The following is a 9,401-nucleotide window of genomic DNA, read 5'->3' as shown; positions in this document are numbered from 1 at the left end:
CTAGCAAAATTTATTTTTCATATTATTTTTGTGTGTATATACATGCGTACATGTGAAGATAGTTGCACAGCAAGCCTAAGAAAATGGTTTAAGCATACTTGCTGTGTTTGACTCTAAGTTAGACCCAGATCCCGGGAAACGATGATCAACTCTTCTGCACAGAGTTGAAGCCACAGTTAAAATTATCATGCTGAGACCTGGGATATCTAAATATCAGCATTTGGTGTTTAAACTGCAAGACAACCAGCTCAGGACTTATTTTGTTGCTTTAAAAGTCAAGTCTTCTCCCATAAATTATAAATGATCAAACAGTCCTTAAACCATCATGTATATTGTTTAACAATAATTAAACTACTTAGAATTTTTGGCACACTAAATCCAAAATGGGTTTGAAGTTTACTTTAAGTCTGCACAGTTCAAATAAAATAGATACAATCTGGCATACTAAATTAAAGCCGTTGATATGCCTATGGAAGTTTTGCAGTAACCTACTAAGCAACCACTAGATGTAGCTGGCATTCTGGACAATTTTGATGTATAGTTATAAACTGATTTCTAATATAATCACGTAGGGATTTTAAAATTGTTATTCTTAATCCAATTTCAGATGTGCAGTTTCATTGACATGCACCCATGAAATGCAGTCATGCAATTTTTAATGACTCTTTTCTCAGGTTTTAAAATTGGATTGATGGCCAGAAAGATTTGCCATTGCACTTTTAACCCTAATTTCTTTTTGCATTTGGGATTTTTTAGGGAAAGAGGGACTTTAAATAGTTTTAAAATTAAACATTTTTGCTGCTTTTTAAAAATAATAATAATAATAATAAATTTATTGCAAGTATTCTGGATTCCAAGGTTGTGAAGGGAAAATAGAGAAGTACTGTAAATAGGGCATATGGAAAAACAGACAGCACAGCAATACCAGAAGCTGCCATTGTTTTATGACTATGAATTCTCACCAAAATCTCCCTTGCTCATCCCCCAAAGGAAGATATATGCTGCATGTGATCCTCATCAAGAAGCTTCATTAAGAGGCCTACTTAGCTTGGTAAACCAAAATGAAACCAGGATGCTGAATTTAGGAGATACAATATAAAAATACCCATGGAGATATTTTGTAAAAATAATATAAGGTACTATCATAGCTTGTCTGTAGGATCAGAGGGCTTGGTTTAATTTTGTTGGTATCCAGCTGGAGAAAACCAGGGTACCAGCAGGATACAAAAGAAGCCTAGGTTCATATTGTGTTGAATCAGGCCAACAACAACATAGTCTGCCATTTTCTGTCATACTTAGGTCAAGTTACATTTCAGAAGTTCACTAGCTGCCTTCTACTGTTGTGGCTCTATGTTGCTGTGCTTCAGGAGATACTATATAGGTGTGGTGAACCTATATAGCTGTGGCAGAGCCCTCTTGGTAGGCACGTGCGCCGTAGCCCCAATCCTAGGCCTTCAGCTGGGTTTTATAAAACCTTTTTGCTTTAGGCCTCCTCCACCATGTGCAAAAATAAAATGGCGATGTCCATTTTGCTCTATAGGTGCATGGTGACCTAACCCTAACCCTAAGTGGAATTTTCCTCCAATGGGATTTTCCCATGTATTTTACCAGGAAACATACATAGGGCAGCCTAGAAAAGTACGTGCCCTCCTAACCACACCCAAGAACTCAGAGTTTGTTGGCGATGTCCGTTTTGTTCTATGAGTTCACGGTGACCTAACCCTAACCCTAAATGGAATTTTCCTCCAATGGGATTTCCCCATGTATTTTACCAGGAAACATACATAGGGCAGCCTAGAAAAGTAACTGCCCTCCTAACCATACCTAAGCACTCCAAGTTTGTTGGCGATGTCCATTTTGCTCTATGAGTTCATGGTGACCTAGCCCCTACCCTAAGTCCATGGTGGCGAACCTATTGGATGTGTGCCTCAGGTGTCACACAGAGCCCTCTTTGTGGGCATGTGCGCCGTCGCCCCAGTCCTAGGCTTTCAGCTGACTTTTATAAATCCTTTTCGTTTTAGGGCTCCACCGCCATGTGCAAAAAAAAAAGGTTCAATCAATCAATCAATTTCAACTTCTTGTGGGGGAAAAAAAGATCTCGCAAAGTTGGAATTAATTTATTGAACTTTTTAGTCCCACCTGGTTTTCTGTTACCACTGCAGTCACATCACCCAATTGGCCATGCCCACCCAATGGGCCACCCTACCCAATGGGCCACACCCATCTGGTATCCGACAATACATAAGTGGGTTTGGGGTCCCAGTTTGGGCACTCAGTCTCTTAAAGGTTCGCCATGATTGGTACAGCAGACATTAATCTAGCGGAATGCTCCATTCATTTCTCTGGTGTCCTTTTAAACTTAACCAGGCACAATTTACAGAAAAGAAAAAGACCATTTGCAAGCATATTCCAGCACTGTTCTCAACCTACAGGGCCAGTGGAACAGAGATAAGTGGTTTCAGATACATAGAGGGAAATGAGTGTTATGATGTTCAGTTTGCAGAATTTCTGGGTCCTATTTGAAATACAGTTAAAATACAGTTCAGTACGCTGATCATTTTCTAACCAATTTCAACTGTTTTCAGGCAGAGAAATGGAAAACAGCAACAACTTAAAAGAAGCAAGATTTCATACTGTGATGAATGAATGAACCTTTATTGTTAAAGTAAAGCCATGTATACATTGAGATTGGCTGAGCCTCCCTCCATGCCCCCACCCCCAACTCACAGTGACAACAAACCCTCCATCTTATTACACCATGTGAGCTAATTGCACAACACACCAGCTTCGCAAATCAATCATGCATAAAGTTTATAAAATTATTCCCCGTTCAAAAGCCTAACAGCCCATGGATAAAAGCTGTTCTTCAGCCTGTTGGTACAGCTGGCTATACTCCTATATCTCCTACCCAATGGTAGGAGAGTAAAGAGATACCGTCCAGGGTGTGATAAGATAAATGATTAATTTATCAGCCCTTTACACTCTTTGCCTAGATATAGAGAAACTCTCTCGCTGTAAGAAAATTAACTTTGTTCATTTTAAGTTAACATTAACTGCTCTTTCTAAAATGGCACAGCATGACTTATGTAAGTACTTATTATTACTTGGTTTGCTGGGTTTCAGACACTTGGACACTCGCTTTCAAAATCCTAACTAGTTCATGAAGAGGATGGAGCCAGTCTATTTCAGCTTCCCCTTCCTCACATGACTGCTGTGAGATATTTCAGCAACCCGTGTATGCCACCCTGAGCTCTTTTGAAAAAGCATGTGCTTGAAATGTGATAAATAAGTCAGCTTTCACCCGTTCTAAATTTAGTTTCATTTTGGCTGATACTATTCTCTTACACTGCAAGTATTTGATGCAGAAAATATACTCTAATTGTGACTAGAGCTTAGTTTGGGATAAATGCCATTATATGGGCATCATCACAGTTTGTTTCAGATGCTAAAAGATGTTATAGTTAACCCAGTCTTATGAGTTTCTTTAACCCAGGGGTCTTCAAACTTGGCCCTTTTATGACTTGTGGACTTCAACTCCCAGAATTCCTCAGCCAGCCTGGCTGAGGAATTCTGGGAGTTGAAGTCCACAAGTCATAAAAGGGCCAGGTTTGAAGACCCCTGCTTTAACATATTGGAGTAGGGTTTGTGTTTTCAAAGCACACTAAACGTAACTGTAATTAGACAATACATTATAGTAAATGGAATCATTTGGTAGTATACATGAATACTGGGGACACTTGGCAGAAAGGTTTGGAAGAAACAAGCTTTTATTTGAGCAGACCAGGTATCTGTCAATTCAGCCCTACTGTTTTAGCAGTAGTAGAATGCATGATAGCTTATCTTCAAAACAAACCTATGAGGGCCTTTGCCTAAAGCAGGGGTGGGCAACTATGGCCCTTTTACGACCTGTGGACTTCAACTCCCAAAATCACTTAAATATGAGCCAGCTGTGTGCTGCAGCTGCCAAAAAAGCCAACACAGTGCTAGGCTGCATTAACAGAGGGATAGAATTAAGATCACGTGAAGTATTAATACCACTTTACAATGCCTTGGTAAGGCCACACTTGGAATACTGCATCCAGTTTCACCACAATGTAAAAAAGATGTTGAGATTCTAGAAAGAGTACAGAGAAGAGCAACAAAGATGATTAGGGGAGTGGAGGCTAAAACATATAAGGAACGTCTGCTGGAATTGGATATGTCTAGTTTAATGAAGAGAAGAGCGAGGGGTGACATGATAGCAGTGTTCCAATATCTCAGGGGCTGCCACAAAGAAGAGGGAGTCAAGCTATTCTCTAAAGCGCCTGAAGGCAGGACAAGAAGCAACAAATGGAAACTAATCAAGGAGAGAAACAAGCTAGAACTAAGGAGAAACTTCCTGACAGTCAGAACAATTAACCAGTGGAACAACCTGCCTCCAGGAGTGGCGAATGCTCCAACACTGGAAGTTTTTAAGAAGAGACTGGACAGCCATTTGTCTGAAATGGTATAGGCTTTCCTGCCTGAGCAGGGGGTTGACCTCCAAGGTCCCTTCCAACTTTATTTTTATTATTATTAATTCTGGGAGTTAAAATCCACAGGTCATAAAAGGGCCATAGTTGCCCACCCCTGGCCTAAAGATACTCAAGAAGTTCATATCTGAGGAGATTTTATAGGCTCTCTAGCATTCTAACCACTGTTATCCTATTGACATGAGACTAAAGAGGAAAAAAAGCCAAGCGTGACCGGGAATAGATTTGGCCATACAAAGGCAATAATCATCATTTATGTTAGATATTCTTTTCTCTTTACCTCTCCCATCCTCTTTCTCTTCCTCCTCCTCCTCCTCCTCCTCCTCCTCCTCCTCCTCCTTTTTCTTTAGCTTTAAGTGTATAGTTTTTTCACTAGCTTCCAAGTGGGCATTCCAACAAAAGTGACATAGATCCATATAGTGGGTGGGGTCCTTGGTACACTCTGAACTTGGTTGCTTGCTTGCAGACATGTCATTAACCAGCTAGATAACATCATGATGTTACCCAGTCAGGAAATGAAATACCTGCAAGTAAACAACCAAGCACAGAGACTACCAAGGATTCCACAATTCAACCCTGAGCTACATACAATCCTCTTCTGTTGATCCCCACAATGTGCCTGTAGTTTTTCTAGGGGAAAAACGTAGTAGTTATGCTAAAAGTTGTGGTCCTGATGGTTTTTCAAGCCTAATTTGCTGTCATTTTTTTTCCTAACAAAGTCACAGTACAATACATTTTAGCTAGTAAAGAAAACCATTTCTGAGGTTTGGTGTCATTTCTTTGACTTGTGCTCCACTTTTTGGTATTTTTAATATGATAACACTTCAGTTTAATGAGCCATTTTTTGGGGAAAGAATGTATTAAATCTGAATTTAAGAAATAAATATTTGTATAATTACATAGTTGACATGTTTATATTATCTGTGTAATGGAAAAGACATAAAAAGTCAAATAGTAATTATGATAGAAATGGAGGCAAATGGCATAATTACATAGTTGACATGTTTATATTATTTGTGTAATGGAAAAGACATAAAAAGTCAAATAGTAATTATGATAGAAATGGAGGCAAATGACTTAAGCTACATCAAGTGTCCAAACAAACTTTTCGGATGAGATCTGAAGACACATTTTGTCCACTGCATCCAGACTCCATTAAATGGGAATCTCATCAAATTGAGGTATCACAATCATGTCACAGTGCTTTAGATTAACTTTCTTCTCCCAGTGGAGATGAAGAAGCCAATTCCAGCCTTTTTTATTGTACTGGCACCATGCACACTACATCCACTTACTCTGCTAATGACACACCAGAAGACCCTAGGCAGATACCTATGCATGCCTCTTTTAGAGAACATGCAAATAAATGTGTCTGGGGTTTGTTTTTTTGTGTTTTTTTTTGGGGGGGGGTGTTGAGTGAACATGGAGGATTGACCTTAAATGATCAAGTGAATGGGAAAGGAAAGGTATTGCTGTATTTAAAATGCTCACTCCAGACGGTCTTCCATCCTTCAGCAGTTACAGAATATTACGAGAATAAATGCATTAATGGAATCTGGGAAAGAAGAAGGTCATGGGGACTAGAAACAAGGTAGGGAAACATGCAGGGTAGAATTTTTGGAATTCCTTCAATTGTTCACCAACAGTGGCCATAGGAGGAGTTGGTATTTTTTTATATAGTATAATAAAGTAACATGTATCTCTCTGTGTGTATTTTACTCCTAAGGACTAATGATTCATGTGTGTGTATTGTTTGTGTATGTTTGTGAGAGAGGAGAGGGTAGGTATATATATGTTGCTTGGATCTCTGAGGATCTACTCAAGATGCCTCATGAGAAGGTGAAACCCATGAACAACAGCCTATCTTCTAATGCAGTGGTTCCCAACCTTTTCTGTACCCCACACCCCTAAGAACGCTTCTGATATATTCTCGCACCCCTTACAAAAGTTCAAAATAATGGCAACGAATTATGCATATACACTATAATTTTGAAACCCCAAGTTTTCGCAACCTCTGGAATATCGTCTCACACCCCCAGAGGGTGCGACCACCCCTGGTTGGGAACCCCTGTTCTAATGCATAACCTCCATCAGTTGGGTTTCCATAACACATTAAATCGTAAGCTAGCCAACCACACTTTAGCTGAGCAGATTCTGCAGTTCCACCCTGTGTGGCCGAATTGAAGTTCGTTAGGTGGTGCAAACCCTGAAAATTCAATTAATTACAAACCACGATTAAATTCACCACAAGTGAACCTCTTCTCTGAGCACAATCTCAATATTTCTATAAGCTGTACTATGGGAAAAGAAGAAAAAAAACCAGGAGACAGTTACAGACAAATCTTATCCTCAAAGTGCAAAAAAAGCTTTTTGGGTAGTTAGTAACATTTTTTTCTGTGTAGTTGTGATAAGGTGCACCTGCTGAAATTCCTCCTGCATTTTGTGCAGCTGCTGAAGCCCAGCTGAGTGCTCTCTTTATTTTGGCGTTTGGGATTGGAAGACTGCTTTCAAACTTGGGTGTGTATTGGTCGGCTGTCATTTAGTCCTCCTCCTCCTCCTCCTCCTCCTTTCCTTCTACTATGTAGTCAGAGTCTTCCTTTGGGGCCTCTCTCATCATTTTCTTCATCTTTATTTCTTTTTTTGCCCTCTAGGTAAGTGTGCCAAATCTTTTTTATTCATTTGTGATAGGGAGAAAAGGGGGCTATGGGCTGATCTTTTTATTACACAGTATCATTTTCTATACTTTAAATACTTGGCAGATTAAAAGCATGGGAGTCCATGTGAAAGATTACCAGCCTTGCTGAAATTTTCAACCAGAAAGCAAAGTTGGTATTTTAGGAGAAAGGGGATTTAAAGTAGAATTCAAAGAAGGTCCCTTGTATGTAATATGAAAACCATGAGGTTATTGACAAGGATATTTGAATCATCATTATCCTGATTAACTTAAAGTATGAGTAGCCTTGTATTATGTTTCTGAAATGGTCTTTTTACTGCAGCTGAAATGTTCTGAATTGGTTATAAATACATTGTGCTCAGTAGGTGTTTTCTAACAGGTTTTGAAAAACTATGATAGTTCAAAAAAGTGATAGAAAACGGGGGGGGGGGGTTTATGTTTGAGAACAAGCAATAACAAAGGGTGGATGCTTGTGTGTGTGTGTGTGTCCCATTAAACATACACACACACTAGTCTTGGCAATGCTTCCATTTTAATTGGTACCGGCTAACTAATATAATCTATTGATTACTTGGGTAATAAGCCCAATTTCATCTCAGTGGAGCTTGCTTCTAAATAGAACAACTTTTCAAATATTTAGTGTGTATGTGTTTTGTAAATGTAAATAATAAAGACAGGGTCCAGTGTGATCCCTATCCTTTCTTGGTTATGCTGTAAATAGCTTGTGACTTTAGAGCAGGTGTTGTGTGTCTTTCTGAGATATCTACTGAGAGGGAGGGAAGGGAGAGCCAAGGTCTAAAAATAGGCAAACTCTTAAACTGTCTTAGTATGAAAAAGTCCTTGTGACAAGAAGGACATTTTGTAAAATATATCTCTACTATAAAGAGGAAGAAAACATGTTAAGATGGTTTCCTAAAAAATATAAAATAAGGCAACTTGTTGATCAGGTGTTCAGTAACTATTAACAGGAAGTACTGATGGAATAATAATATAATAGAAAAAAGTATCACTGAACTTAGAATAATCTTTTTAAAAAGTTCTTAAACAGGTGTTACTTTAGTAGTAAACAGAATTCAGCTGTATCACCCTGAAGAGCACGCCAGACACATGTGAATAACACTATAGTTCAAAAGCATAAAGGGTATGAAAATATCTTACTAAGATCAGTAAACAGATGCATGGATTAAAACTGAACATTTTATTTCATAGTATTTTCTTCCTGCTCCAGAAAGCATCTTCCTAATGAAAACTCACACCTGGGCTCTCTTATGCAAAGAAAGATTTCCAACTTCTAGGTTTAGTGAATTTTACAATCATACTTCCTTCCTTTGATATGCATTATCCAAAATCAGAACTCTGAAACTGATACATACAAGATCACAAAAGGTGTATCATTGTAGTTCTTTCAAAAACAATTGGATGCTTGTTCAGTATCAAACCAAGTATGTGAAAAAACTCACTTCCTATTCTTAGCCATTGTACTTCATATTGTTCAGATACCTTAAACTGGAGAATTCAGTGTACTATAAATAGCACTAGCAATAGACTTAGACTTATATACCGCTTCACTGTGCTTTACAGTCCTCTCTAAGTGGTATACAGAGTCAGCATATCGCCCCCAAAAATCTGGGTCCTCATTTTACTGACCTTGGAAGGATGGAAGGCTGAGTCAACCTTGAGCCGCAGAAACTCAAACTGCTAGCAGCCAGCAGAATTAGCCTGCAATACTGCATTCTAACCACTGTGCCACTATGGCTCCAATCTGTGATATAATTCCAATGCTCCATGAAGGTTACTTGCCACAATACAAATCCACAATACAATTGTGGATGTGTATCAAATATATACAGACACACAAATGTACATACATACCCAACCATATTTCTGTACAGTGCATTGCTATCCTGTTCAGTGCATTTTCTGTCTTACTCAGACATTTTATAGTTAATATAGTGTTACTCTGGATGAGACGCAAGTCTAGCAATGCCTTTTTCCTAATACTCAGTGGAACAGAATTCTGAAAAAAATTGCAAACCAGGGTAATTATTGCCAAGTAATTCTTATAGTAAGTTATAATATTTCTATATGAAAAAGATAGACATGATAATATGACAAGTATTCATTTAGTGTTCATCTTCATTTTACAGCTCACAATGGGAAATAACTATCGTAATTGGCCAAATCTAGTTTAGTCACTCATACTCAATGCAGTGTCA

The 9,401-nt window shown here is 38.6% G+C and overlaps 1 protein-coding gene and 1 long non-coding RNA gene across 2 annotated transcripts in view; one reads left to right on the top strand and one right to left on the bottom strand.

Annotated features, from left to right (window-relative positions):
* LOC308668424 overlaps positions 1-1,008 on the bottom strand; it is a 2,241-nt gene extending 1,233 nt beyond the window's left edge. Inside the window, exon 1 of the long non-coding RNA XR_014026512.1 lies at positions 963-1,008. This is a non-coding gene — a long non-coding RNA (uncharacterized lncRNA). The remainder of the gene's footprint in view (positions 1-962) is intronic.
* Positions 1,009-7,014: 6,006 nt separating this feature from the next.
* Positions 7,015-9,401, top strand: part of TXLNB (taxilin beta) — a 28,072-nt gene continuing 25,685 nt past the window's right edge. Inside the window, exon 1 of the mRNA XM_081328261.1 lies at positions 7,015-7,162. The gene's annotated coding sequence lies outside the window, so the exon portion shown is untranslated. The remainder of the gene's footprint in view (positions 7,163-9,401) is intronic.

Source organism: Vipera berus (assembly GCF_964194415.1).
Source record: "Vipera berus genome assembly, chromosome: 1".
Lineage (NCBI taxonomy): Eukaryota > Metazoa > Chordata > Lepidosauria > Squamata > Viperidae > Vipera > Vipera berus.
This window is presented reverse-complemented; position numbering and strand designations above follow the sequence as displayed.